Source organism: Tripterygium wilfordii, chromosome 2, assembly GCF_013401445.1.
Source record: "Tripterygium wilfordii isolate XIE 37 chromosome 2, ASM1340144v1, whole genome shotgun sequence".
Lineage (NCBI taxonomy): Eukaryota > Viridiplantae > Streptophyta > Magnoliopsida > Celastrales > Celastraceae > Tripterygium > Tripterygium wilfordii.
In genome coordinates this window covers 5,507,622-5,518,938 of record NC_052233.1, presented here as the reverse complement: position 1 = coordinate 5,518,938, position 11,317 = coordinate 5,507,622, and the positions used below count along the sequence as shown (strand labels likewise).

General features: G+C 37.7%; 1 non-coding gene across 1 annotated transcript; it reads right to left on the bottom strand.

Annotated features, from left to right (window-relative positions):
• Positions 1-10,595: 10,595 nt before the first annotated feature.
• On the bottom strand, positions 10,596-10,703 carry LOC119983874. Its single transcript, XR_005464768.1, has one exon. It is a non-coding gene; the product is annotated as a small nucleolar RNA R71 (small nucleolar RNA).
• Positions 10,704-11,317: the final 614 nt, after the last annotated feature.

The window sequence follows — 11,317 nt, the reverse complement described above, 5'->3', positions numbered from 1 at the left end:
TATATATGTATATATTCAACTCAATTGAGAAAATATATACATTTCAGTGATTCATCATCCCGATCCCTATATACAAAAAATATATATATATATATAATTTTTTTTTAGGAAAGATATAACCTGAGATGTTTCGCATTCCAGCTGTTGCTAAGTATCTTCCCTTCTCTGGTTTGCAATCTGTAAGCACCATTGCCGACGATATCTATGATTCTGTAAGGTCCTTCCCATGTGGCCCCCAGTTTTCTGAAATTCAACTGTTTTGTATTCTGGAAAACTTTTCGTAAAACCCAGTCACCAATATTAAAAGCTCTTGAGTTGATTGTTTTGTTGTAATATTTTGCGATCCAATGCTTGTAAGCTGCTGTTCTAACAGATGAAAGATTTCGTCGTTCCTCAAGCATATCTAATTCTTCGGTGAGAACGATGTTATTCTCCTCATCTTTTTTCCATTCAAATCGTGCTGTTGGAAAGCCAACTTCAACTGGTAGCACTGCTTCAGTTCCATAAGTTAAAGAAAATAGAGTTTCACCTATTGAAGTTCTCACTGTTGTTCGATATGACCACAGAACTCCTGGGAGTTCATCTGCCCAGGCTCCCTTTGCATTTTCCAGTCTCTTCTTCAAAGTATTGACTATCATCTTGTTTGTAGCTTCCGCTTGGCCATTTGATTGTGGATGCCTTGGTGATGCGAAGCAACGCTTTATCTTCCACGTATTATAGAAATCTTGAAGTTTATGGCTTATGAACTGAGATCCATTATCACAAATGATTTCATAAGGAACTCCAAATCTGCAAATAATGTTTCTTTAGATGAAGCTTTTAACTTCTTTGTCCTGGACTTGTTTATAAGCTTCAGCTTCCACCCATTTTGTGAAGTAATCTGTTAAAATTAATAAGAACACTCTCTGTCCCGATGCTCAAGGAAGCTTTCCGACGATATCCATTCCCCATCTCATGAAAGGTCATGCCGATGAAATTGGGACCAGCTCCGTTGGTGGTTGATGTGGGATTTGCGAAAATCTTTGACATTTATCACATTTAGCCACATATTCTGCTGCATCGACGCGGAGCATAGGCCAATAATAACCAGTTTGCATGATTTTACTGGCTAAACTTCGGCCACCTGAATGGTTTCCGCATACACCTTCATGTAATTCTGCTAAGGCATATTGTGCTTCTTCTTGAGATAAACACCGTAGTAAAACTCCTTGGTATGATCTTTTGTAAAGAATGCCATTGACTATTGTGTAACGTGATGCTTTTCATTGTAGTGCTATGGCTTCATTCTTATCTTGTGGTGACACATTATCCTGCAGATATTGTATGAATGGTGTTCTCCAATCATTATTGTCTTTAGTGATAGCGAATGACTGCTCTATCATCGAATTTTTGTTTATTGCAGGTGACTCTAAATAGATCAGTGGGATATTTTGAGTCGCTTGCACTGAGATTGATGATCCTAAGTTCGCCAATACATCCGCTTGCTGATTTTCTTCTCTTGGAACTTGATTAATTTGGAATTCTTTGAATTCAAGTTGCAACTATTGTACTAATTCCAGATAATCGTTCATTCTCTCATCTTTTGCTTGATATTCTCCATTCAATTGGTTCACGATCAATTGGGAATCCGAAGTTACGTGGATACGTTGAACTTTTGCTTCTTTCGCTAATTTCAATCCCTCAATCAGAGCTTCATATTCTGCTTCATTGTTTGTGGCGTGAAATCCGCAATGTACAGCTTGAAGGAATTGATCCCCTTGAGGTGAGATTAAAATGATACCTAAGCCACTTCCTTTTGCATTACTCGAACCATCAACAAATAATTGCCCAATAGCTTCATCATCTTCTTTATTTTGACTCAATTCTTTGTGAGCATTATTCATCATTCCTGGACTGAATTCAGCAATGAAGTCTGCCAGAATTTGAGCTTTGATTGCTGTTCGAGATTGATACACAATATCATGTTCGGTCAACTCAATTGCCCACTTTGTTAATCGTCCGGACAATTCTGGTTTATGGAGTATCGTTTTGATTGGGAAGCTCATTACCACCGTGATAGGATGACTTTGAAAATAAGGACGAAGCTTCCTTGCTGCAGTGATAAGTGCTAAAACAAGCTTTTCCATTAAAGGATACCTTGTTTCAGCATCTAGCAAACTTCAACTAACATAATATACCGGATGCTGTCGGTTGTTCTCTTCTCTTAGCAGTACTGCACTAATTGCAAATTCAGAAACTGCTAAATAAAGATAGAGTATTTCACTGGTTTTCGGCTTCACGAGAATTGGAAGATTGGTCAGATATCTTTTCAATTTCTTTAATGTCGTCTCGCATTCATCTGTCCATTCGAAGCTAGTTGATTTCTTCAAAGCCGTGAACAGATGATGACATCTTTCAGATGATTTGGAGATGAATCTGTTTAGTGCTGCAATCTTTCCCGCTAGCCGTTGTACGTTTCGTATTTTTGTGGGAGAAGGAATATCAAGTATCGCTTGGATTTGATCAGGATTTGCTTCAATACCTCTTTGTGTAACAATGAATCCCAAGAATTTTCCTGCTTTGACCCCGAAAACGCACTTGAGAGGATTTAACTTCATCAGATAAACATCAAGAATTTCAAATGCTTGTTTGAGGTGTTCAACATGATCTTCAGCCTTCAGAGTCTTTACTAACATATCATCGATGTATACCTCCATCGTTTTTCCAAGTAGACTTGCCAACATACAATTGACCAGCTGTTGATATGTCGCTCCTGCGTTTTTCAATCCAAATGGCATTACTTTATAACAATACGTACCACGTTCGGTTATGAATGCAGTTTTCTCTTGATCTCCTGGATGCATCAAGATTTGATTATATTCGGAGAATGCATCCATAAAGCTGAGTAGTTCATGCCCTGCTATTGCATCCATAAGTACATCGATATGAGGAAGTGGGAAAGAATCTTTTGGACAAGCTTTATTCAGATCTGTGAAGTCGATACAGACTCTCCACTTTCCATTCTTCTTTTTTACCAAAACCACATTTGCTGGCCAGTCTGGGTATTGAACTTCTCGGACGAATCCAATATCTAGCAGCTTTTGAACTTCCTCATTGATGACTTTGTTTCTTTCTGGAGCGAACCTTCGTCTCTTTTGCCTCACTGGAGGGAAGTTATCATCGACTTACAACCGATGAGTGATGATATTCGGATCAATTCCAATCATATCTGCATGCGTCCAAGCGAAAGTATGCTTATGATTTTGCAGGAATCGGATCAAATTTTCTCGAAGTTGACGATCCAGGTTGGCTCCAATCTGAACCTTCTGATCTGGATAATCAGGATGAATGATGATTTCTTCTATCTTCTTATTAGTCGGTTCTTCTTGATTACTTAGAATCGGCCCTTGCTGTAATTGCTATAAAGCTTTGGTTTTTCCTTTCAATGCTTGTTCATAGCAACTTCTTGCTTGACGTTGATCCCCATATATTTCTTGTATTCCATCTCTTGTTGGGAATCGTATCACTTGATGATAAGTTGATGGCACGGCCCTCATTGCATGAATCCAAGGTCGTCCAAGTATCGCATTATATGGAGATTGACAATCTAATATATTAAATCGAACCTGGAGATTTATTCCTTTGGCATATACTTGCAATGGAATAGAGCCGATGGTGTATGGCTGTTCTCCGCTGAAGTCGATGAGTGGTATAGGACCTCTGATTATATCGGCTTCTGAAAGTCCCATTGCTTGGAGTGTGGACATGAACAGTAAATTTGTTGAACTGCCATCATCAATCATGATTCATTTAACTTCGCAATTGGCAATTTGCAAAGTTATTACCAGGGCATCATCATGTGGATTGAGTAGCTTCGTCATCTCATCGTCTGTGAAGCTGATAACTTGTCTCGTGAATTGTACCATCGGCTTATCATTCCATACCTCAGAATTTTCTGTTTGCTTGACATGTTTCTTTGCTGATGAATGTGTAATTCCGCTAATCTTCTATCCACCAAATATTACGTTAATCGTCTTCTCTGGAGGAGGTGGCTTCTGTTCCTCTTCTCGTCTTTCAGCTTGGGACATCGCCGCTTTTCCTCTTTCGGATAGTAAATCCCGAAGATAACTTTTCTTTAGCAATTGGATTACTTCTTTTTTGAGGGTGAAACAGTCATCTGTTGTATGCCCGTAATCGTTATGAAACTCACACCATTTGGAAGTATCCCGTTGATCTAGCGGTTTACGTAATTTGTCGGGCCATCTAACAGCATCTCCCACTTTCTTCAGCACTGATAAGATTTCATTTGGTGGAATTACGAAATTGTATTCAGGAGATCGAGGTTTCTTCTTGAAATCGATCGGTTTAGGATCTTTGCGAGGATATCGTGGAGCTTCTGAACTTGTTTGCTTTTGCTCAGATTTCTTCGGCTGCTCTGTTAGTCGCTCTGGAAGCCTTCCTTCATCTTCCTTCCATTTAATTTTAACGCTTGCTTTTGCCTGAATTTCTTGAAAAGACTTACATGGATAACGGGTAAGCTTTCCGTATAATTTGCTTCCAGGACGAAGAGCCATGCGAAATGCATTGATCGCAATTTCATCTAAGCATCCTGGAATCTCCAGTTTTTCTTTATTGAATCTCGTCAAGAATGACCGTAGAGATTCTCCTTGCTTTTGTCGCAGTCGATATAGATCATCTGATGTTGGAATTATTTTCCTACTGCTTGCAAATTGTTCAACAAATGCATCGACCAATTGTGCGAATGAAGCGATTTGCCCTTCTGAAAGATTAAGATACCACTTCAAAGGAGGTCCCACCAAGGTTGAACTAAATCCTCGGCACATGCATGCTTCATGCTTGTTGAATGGGTATGATACCAGAGTCAATCATTGACTATACTGATCCACATGATCTTCTGGATCAGTGACACCATCATAAGGTTTAATATGTGGTATGATGAATTTCTTTGGGAGCTCTTCCATGGCAATGGCATGAATAAATGGAGATTTGAGGAAAGTAAGATTTTTCTTTATAGGTGGTGGCATGCCTGGTATTCTGAAGAAGGCTGACTCCATTTCTTCTAGTCTTTTGTCGATACTTCGCTGCGTTGCAATTTCTGGCAATGTTGTAGTTATGTTTGACCACGCACCAATTGTTGGGATAGCCGAAGATGACGTTGGTATAGGAAACAGTGGTGCCATGGATTGTGCCGTTGGCCTCAGAAACTGAGTTGATGTTGATGCCAATGATGATTCTGTCTGATGCACAAATCCTGGCAAGGGAATACTTGCATTGGGAATTTACGTTGTTTGTCCATCATTGAGTCGAACAGAAGTACTTGGGACAGTACTTGTAGGGACGGTTCTGGTTATGTGTGGACTTGAAGGTTGATTCATAAGATCAAGTAGCTTTTGATTTTCTCTTCGAACAGTCAAGTTTTCTTGCTCCAACTGTTGGACCCTTCTTTCATGTTCGTCAATGCGTTGAATCAGAGCTTTCATCTTCTCGCTTACAGCATGATCTCGTGAATCTTCTGAGTTTGCCATTGTGATAAAACAATTGCCCCCCTATCTGGCACGCCAAACTGTTGATGTAAATTATCGACAATCGAATTTGTGGAGAATGAACGAGAAAATATGAGACAAAACAGAGAGATTTTACGTGGTTTGGCTTTGAGCCTAGGTCCACGGTACAGAACTATATGATACTTTATTTATCACTTGTGATTACAGCGTGAGTGAGAAAGTCAAAAATCTTTAAGTACCTAGTTGATCTTATGATCCAACTTGCTCTTCCTAACATAAGGAACATGAGAGTAGCAGATAGATCCAAAGATCTTTAAGTACCTAGTTGAGGGTTTAATCACAAACCAAGCTTCAATAGGTGTCATCTCCTTCACAGACCTTGTAGGAAGTCTATTTAGAATATACACAGCAGTATACATTGCTTTTGCCCAAAAATTCTTTGTCAATTTTTTCTCAACAAGCATACACCTTGTCATTTCCAACACAATCCTATTCTTCTTCTCAGACATCCCATTCTGTTGAGGTGAGTAACTCACTATCAATTGATGAGCAATACCTATGTCTTCACAGAATTTAGCAAATTCACTTGATGTATACTCATTCTCATTATCATAGCTAATACTTTTAATCTTCATCCCACTTTAAGCTTCAACCAAAATTTTGAACTTCTTGAACACAGAGAACACTTGAGCTTTACTTGAGATAAATTAAATCCAAGTCATTCTTGTACAGTCATCAATAAACAGAACAAAATACTTTTTCTGACTTAAAGAAGGAACAGACATTGGACCACACACATCAGTATGGATCAGCTATAATTTTTCACTAGCTCTCCTTGAAGAACTTACTAAAAATGACTGTCTATGTTGCTTCCCAAACTGGCATGCACCACAGACCTCATTACTAACATTAGACACTGACATGTCTCTAATCAAATTCTGATCGCAAGCAAACTTCGAAGACTTCATATTGAAGTGTCCATACCTGTTATGCCATAATAAAGACTCATCTCCCTGCATGGCATAAGCACCATGGGTAACAAATTTTATAATCAAAGAAAAATAATTTTCAACCATATTCACCTTAGCAATCTCACAACTAGAATGGGAAGCAATAGTGCAACTAAAATCATCAAACTTCATAGAATATCATTTCTTCTTCATTTGTGCAACAGAGATCAAGTTTTTGTTCAACTGAGGTATTAACAACATATCTAAAATAAATGTAGTACCTTGCTTAGTACTCAAAGCCACAGAACCCTTGCCTTCAGCTTCTACCATCACCATTACCCAATATCACCTTTGTTCTGATAATTCTATCCAAAGAAGAAAATATGTTGATGTCCTTGGCCATATGATAGGTACAACCACTATCAATAAGCCAAGAACCCTCATCAGTAGTATTTGAACTACTCACTGCCATAAACATGTGATCCTACCCTGATTGTTGTTGATCATTTGTAAAATATGCTTCATGTGAAGTCTCTCATATGGAATGCACCCTCTAAAGTCTCTCAGTTTTCTTTGAAAACCTCAACTTCTGAGCTTGTAGTGTACTACACAGCTCTGAAATAAACTACTTACTTTAATAGCAAAAACTTTTGCCTCTAATCTATCAGGCAAACTAATTAGCATTCTCTCAACTACTTTGTAGTCTGAGACAGCCTCTCCATATAACTTCATATGATTGATAATTTCATTTAGTTTTAGCTGAATAATCTCCCACTATTTTAGAATCTCTCATTTTCAGTATTTCAAACTCCCTCGTTAGAGTCAACAACCTTAGTTGTCTAATCATAGCACTACCCTTAAACTCCTTTTGCAACTTACACCAACCAATTCTAGCCCACTTTTATATCAACAATTCTAGAAAAGATTTTCTCATCAATAGCATAATGTAAAAAGATAAAAGCTTTGAAGTTTTTCAACTTTATATCATTTTAATCGTCAAGCTCTTGTACAATAGAGTTTGCAAACAATGATTCAAGGTCATACCCATCCTTGATAATATGCCACAACCCATGAGCCATGAAAAAAAGACTCCATTCTAACTGCCCAAAGTCATAATTTTCACCCTTGAAAACAGGAGGGGGAGGTAGTGAAGATTGAGACATTGCAAACAACAAGCAACGAGGAGAAACTTACTCTAAGCTTCAGTCGATCTCACATAACCACAGATCCTTAAGAATATCGCTCCGATACCATTGTTGAAACACAGATTATAGAACCTATCTTGATATGACCTTGAGACAAAGAGATGAGAAACTGCAATCAAACACAACTAGTATACAAACAACTTCACTACTTCCAAACTAGTACACAGATGGAGCTTCAAAGAGCATAGATTATGCATAGAAGATTTCTAGTTTCATACGTCAGACAAAGACAATGAACAAGTTAAAGAGAACTTTAGCTTGTCTCACACTATTTTCAATTACAAAAGCACCACATTAAGATAAACTAGATATTCTCCTAGTATTGCTTACCTGGCAGCACAACAAACACAAGATAAAATAATAATAAGACAAGTGACATGGAAGTCAACTTAAGTAAAATAAACATAACTCTTGGTCAATCAAAGACCAAGTCAAACATAAAAAATGAACAAGGCTCAAGTCTCATAACCAACAATATCCTTGTTGGGACACTTGAATCATCATAAGCAACAATCTCCATGTCAATTCATCCTGTGCTACCAGACCATTCCGCTTCTCCAGCCATCTCAAATTGTTTCTTGTAATATCCACCAAAGAGTCTTTTATCCTTCACGATCATCTTGGACAAAGTATATTCAGGTACTTCTTTCATACTTTACATAAGTCGCACAATAAGGTTCTGATTCAATTACAAACTCCGCACATATCAAAAGACGACAATTACTCCTCACATTCTTTTCAAACAATCCGGCTCTCACTTTCTACCCATTATATGAAATGTGGATAGGTACTGACAAATGCATGAAATAAATTCAATCTTACTCACCTCAAGGGATTCTAACATCCAATTCTCAAAACCTTGACAAGGGAAAGGACCTTCCATTGTTTTTGGATTTTTAACTCCCAAAAATTTGAGGGAGCAGCAACTAAACATGGCCAATAAAAGTTTAAGCACGACGATCTACAATTATTATCCTTTTGACTTTATGTTGGGATTTATTTTCTTTTTCTTTTTTAAATTTTCTATTTTTGTTCATCCTGCAATGTCTCTGCTTCATGTTTCTTTGATACTCCCTTTTTGCCCCTTCAAAAACTTACTTTGTATTCGAAGAAAAGGGGATAATATGTAGTTAATCACTATTACTATAAATTCCGAGTTTAATCTTGTACATAATAGAACATCTTTAATTTAGGGTTCGAATTTGACAATGATATGAACCTTGGTTATATTCGGCCTTATTAGCTAGTTTAAGTCGATTATGCTTTAGATATAGATAAGCACATATTAGCTTGGATACGCATCTATTTGTACACACTTTTGTGCATATCTTCTATATCATTCTCGGTAAATTCGATGGAATAGAGTTGATATTTTGACATTTCTTCTGTTTTTGTTATAGAGAAGTCGGCAAGAAGTTATGGCGTGAAAAGAGGTGAAAACATATGAAATGGTGTCGAATGAGTACCCAAAGGCCTTACAACTTGGAAGAGAGATCTTGTACAGGGCCGCTCAAGCGCATATATCTGCTCGAGTGGACAAGTAGCGGTGCCCTGGAACAGAAGCTAAGCTCTGTCCAACTTGAGCTGGGCTTGCAGGAACAGCAATTCAGACAAGCATCGCCAAAGCTGCCTACATGGATTGAGAGGATTAGGGACAACCTGCGCGAATAGATAGAGGATTTTGGGTCGCTCTAGCGCCCATTTCCACTAGAGTGGGCCCCGATTTCTGCACTTTTCGGATTTGACTAGAATTAAATTTTCTTTGGTTTTAAACCCTAGTTATAAATAGGAAACCCACAAAATTAGTTGATGCACATTCTTTTCTAAGTTTCTTGGGCTGCAAACCTTCTCCTCTCCAAGCTTTTGCAAGGATACAAGGAATCAAGGCTTACTTCCCAACATTAATTCCATCAATCTCAAGGGATTTCTCTTCATCTTCTCTCTATGAATTCTTTTTTTGATTTTGTTTTTGCTTATTGGATGATGGATTGTAACTAAACTCACTTGCTAGGGCTTGATATAGCCTAGCATGATTGTTGCAAGTATTTCAATTTAATGAATGCATGATTTTGGTTCAATGATTCTTGTCTTTAATTTCTACGCTTATAGTTATTGTTTATTTGATTGCTTGATCACCAATCGAATGTTCAATTAGGCTCATCTAGTTAGGACTAAGGAACGAACAAAATTCACGTGTCCTAGCATATTGATAACACACAAATCTGAATTTTGTTTCTTCGTTAATTTAATTTAATTTCATCATACAAATTCCTAATCTTCATAAATTCTCGTTCATACTTCACGCTAGGTACATTAATTAGATTAGACTTGTCTCTATGGGATTAACCTCATACTTACATACACTGTGCTATTCGTACTCTTGTGCACTTGCAAGAATTTTCACATCAAATTTTTGGTGCCATTGTCGGAGAATAGTTTTAGTTTAATCGTGTACTTGGCTATTTTTCTTTTAATTCTTGAGATTGTATGCAAGTTAGACGCTCTTTCAAATGAGAGTTACAACCTTGCATCAACGAAATCAAAGTTTCTTTAAGGAACAAGAATCAAGAAGGCGAAAGCTAAGAAGAATCCTCAACTGACAACAAGAAGATGGTGAAAATTATGCAAGTTGAGGTGATGGGGGATCTTGATATCCCTACCATTCCACAATCTCCTTCATGCATCACACTTTCGGTGGTAGTTAAAACTATGAACTCAAGATCACTTAGTCATATTCGTAAAATTTTTAACATAGTTTCTAGCATGTCTTTGACTACAAGGGTTACTTAGGAGTACTTAAGGATGAAGATTTTCCCCTACACTATGAAGGATATAGCAAAGATGTGGCTCAACCGCTTTAGGCCGGGTTCACTAACTATATGGATTGAGGTAGAAAACAAATTTTCAAAATTTTTTTTTCTCAACTAAGAAAATAGATGCTCTAAGGGAAAAAATCATGCAATTCGAACAACAACTTGTTGAGTCATTTTTTGAGGCATGGGAAAGGTTCAATAATCTGTTAACTCAATGCCCCCATCATGCTTTATCTTTACTAGTATTGATGAGTATTTTCTATAAGGCACTGACAATTCCTAGCAAGGCAATCAATAATTATACAAGGGGATCCATCAAGAACATGACTCCAACAGAATGTCAAACTTTGTTTGACAATCTAGCGATTGAAATCCAACATTCGAAAGTGCGAGGTAAGCAAGCTGGTGTTTATGAACTTAGTAATTCCAACTCTCATGCGCCAAGATCGCAGGTTGATGCCATTGCTATTAAGTTAGACTTGCTTCTAGCAATGAATGAACATACAATTCAACAAGAGTTATGTGCCATATGCCATGTTCCTGGCCATGCTATCATTACATGGCCTCAAAGAGAGGATTTCGCAGAGTTTGTGCAAGAGCAAGCGAACATGATGAACTCCTAAAATCAGAATCGAAGGCTTGATCAATACTCTAACTCTTATAATCCAAGTTTCCAGGCACATCCAAACTTTTCTTGGTAGAACACTCAAAACCTAGCCAATCCACATACCACCACATTGGAGGACATGGTGCGAAACAAGCCAAGGCCATTCATCTCCAACATGGTAAGGTTATTGATAATGACGTTGATAACACTTATGAAATTATGAATGTAGGCGAAAAAG